Genomic DNA, 3396 nt, shown 5'->3' with positions numbered 1-3396 from the left:
TGAAGAATGTTCGCACTTTGTTGTAATGTATGGAATTTCACCCATGGAATATTGGTTGGAATTTTGTTCTAATGTTTAGTGTTTTATTAATTTGGCCTTTGTTAACTTTGCTATGCACAATTGGTTCCAAGCTTAAATAAAAGAGGGAGTTATGTTAGGCAGTTGATAACTTATATAAAATTTTGTTAAATCTCAATGACATGGATCAAATACGTAATTATGTGAGTTTTAGGTCAGTTTTCGTAAGCAACACGTTGTATGGATCGAGTACAATGTCAAAATAGCATGACCTACTGCATTGCCAAATGTATGTAATGAAAAAAAAAAGCAAGAGTTTCCATATTTTGGTGAATGGTTGTACTTAAAGAAATTAGTTCATGAGAGTATATTTCATTTTGGAACATGGACTATATGCACACTTATTTGAAAATTTATAGAAATAGTGAACACTATGGATCATTGGCCATATTATATTCATAATCAAGACTTGTGATGTCTATTTTTACAACATTCCAAATCTAAACATAAATGCAAAAAGATCAAGGAATGCAATAAGATTGATTTGTAAAGCAAATTTTATACCACACCATAATCAACAAATATACATATGTTCAGAGTAAATATAAAAACAAAACCCAACAAAAGAGAAATACATAAAGAGGAAGAGAAATAAACCAAACATCTCACGAGTTGTCATCTCCGATTGATGAAGAATCCACCTCCGATCATCCAAATGTAAGAACCAATTGTTGTTTTTTAAGCTAATCTAACAAAAAATGACATGGAATGGAATTGGGACAAAAAACCTCCTAAAACCATTAACCCTAACTATGCTGAAATGAGAAAGATATAGGAAAAATTCTCGCAGGCGTGCTAAACAGGCTCACTAGGCTTAGCACGCTGCCACTTATTACCAAAATGTCTGGCACAGAAACTTGAACTGCGCTAAGCGGGAATAACGCGCTTAGTGGGCTCGCGAAGTTGGCCCTGCCTCTTCCAGGAAAGCTATAGCGCGCTAGAGACGAGGCTTAGTGCGCTCAGACATTATTTTGTCTAAAATTGCGTATTTGAAGTCGTGGCTTCGACACTTTATTGCTTGAGGCTCCAATATGCACCAATACCTATTAAATGAATGAAAAACTATCAAACAATACATAAATGAATCGAAAACTCAATTAATACACTATATGTACAAAAATAACGAAAACGTACGCATTCACACACAAGTTGAGGAAAAAGAGTCGATAAGTGCCGCAAAATTATATACAAAAATAACTACAATATTTGGCACTTATCAAACTCTCCCCAACTTAAACTTGTTTGTCCTCAAACAAAAATAAATTAACTCAAAGAATCAAAAGTAATAAACCAAAGTATTGTAAATCAACAAGTTTTGAAAACAAAAAAAAAATGTATGGTTCAACATAAAAATGTACAAACAAAGTAATACTTACCACATTCCTACAACGACAACATGTAAACGAAACAAATCCTAAGTACAAAAATCATACCAATAATTCGCAGTCATGAATCACACCTACCAAAAATTCATCGAGGGATGAAAAACACACAAAGGTGAAGGACTTTCACACTCATCCAGCAATCTTGCAAACAAAAGACTAAATTATGCATTCATTCAAAAATCATATTGAAAATACAAAAGCAAGAATCATAAGGGCTTTTCAAGGTTGTAATGTGGCTTCATTAAAAAACAAGGGGCAATTTCTAACGCTAATTGAAACAAAAACTTGCCTAAACCTAAAGGAGTGATAAATCCATAAAGTTTCAAACACAAAATCTTAATCAAACTTCTTTTTTCACAAGTTGTAACACCAATCATACTACTTATTTGCACAATTATTCGATACTTCTTTTTTTTTTTTTCAAAATTTTTCTCTTTTTTCTTTCTTTTTCACATTTTTTTTTTCTTTTCTCAACCTCATAGCAACCACCAAATAAGTAGCAAACATTTCTATCCTCAACTTGAATTCAACCAATATCAAAGTGTGAATAATCCCTATTTTCTAAGGCAAGGTAAAAATTCAAACCAAAAATCATGGTTGAGGGTTAAAGAAAACAAAGATCAAAATCCATGCAAACAAGAGAACTAAATACTCATAGACAAACATCAAGTTCAAAAGCAACATGGAGATGACAAAAAGCTCAAAGGGGTTAACAAATGATCACACACTCACAAGGTGAATTGACTATTTGGTTATGGTGGTTGTGCTCAAAATGAATCAAATGCCTTGATCCTTTTCATGCTTTTATACAATCAACATAAATAACAAATTAAACATAATAAAATCCAGTTAAAACAAAGATTATGGCCTCCAGCATATTTGAACAATGGAAAGCTTCCTCACATTTTGAATTTGGGAACTAAAGTGATTCAATCAACAAGCAAGTAATGCAAAAGAATGAATGACATGGTATGTACAAATGAAAAATTTCCTAAACATGTTATGCTATAGAAAGCGGTAAATGGGTACCTTGAATGATACAACTTCAAAAACAATATCAATACCATACATCCGCAAGTTGAAAGACTCAAACTTGGAAAATCACCTCAAAAATCCTCAAGCTAAAAGATCAAAGTTGGAACGAAAAATAACTAACAAAAAAATTATAAAATAATACTATTATTAACTACAAAATAGCCTCGCTGAAAGTGGGAAAAGGAGGGAAAAGTGAAACAAAAATACCACTGGCATACAACAGATGGCGCTAAGCCGAACAAAGCACGCAAAGCGGCCTCAGAAAAACATGGGCACGCTATGCGGGCTCCACTGTGCTAAGCGGGTGCAGGAAAATGCACAAAAATCATAACAACCTATGATTTCTCAGCAAAATCCAGGAGTGGCGCACATTTTCCTAAGTGCACTAAGCGACATCAGGAAAGCGCAGAAAAATCAGAATTACATCTGATGTTTCAAGCACACCTCCACTAACACGTCTAAATTAAAAAACTGAAAGAGAAACAAAACTTACAACCATCGGGGTACCTCCCAACAAGCGTTTGTTTTACGTTGTTAGATTGACGCCTTTATTCTGCGCGTATAGTAACTTCTTCTCGTCATGCCATGGTGATGTCTCACCATGTAAACCTAAAGAAAGTGTCCTAACCTAACACTTAACAAACGTTACAGGTACAACTATATACAACACTTGCACGAACATAAAAGAAAACACAAATATACAAGTATAAAAACAAATACAACCATTAACATACAAATGGATTCGGTGAATGTTGGATACGCAAGTTGAGAAGTGAAAATTTGAATTTAAGAACTGGTCCAATTTCAACTTGTTTATCCAACATTCACCAACAATGTATACTCATGTGTAAACATATACAAGTGAGAATATACAAGTGAGCATATGTTGATCAATTTC

Source organism: Vicia villosa, linkage group LG1 (assembly GCF_029867415.1).
Source record: "Vicia villosa cultivar HV-30 ecotype Madison, WI linkage group LG1, Vvil1.0, whole genome shotgun sequence".
Lineage (NCBI taxonomy): Eukaryota > Viridiplantae > Streptophyta > Magnoliopsida > Fabales > Fabaceae > Vicia > Vicia villosa.
This window is presented reverse-complemented; position numbering follows the sequence as displayed.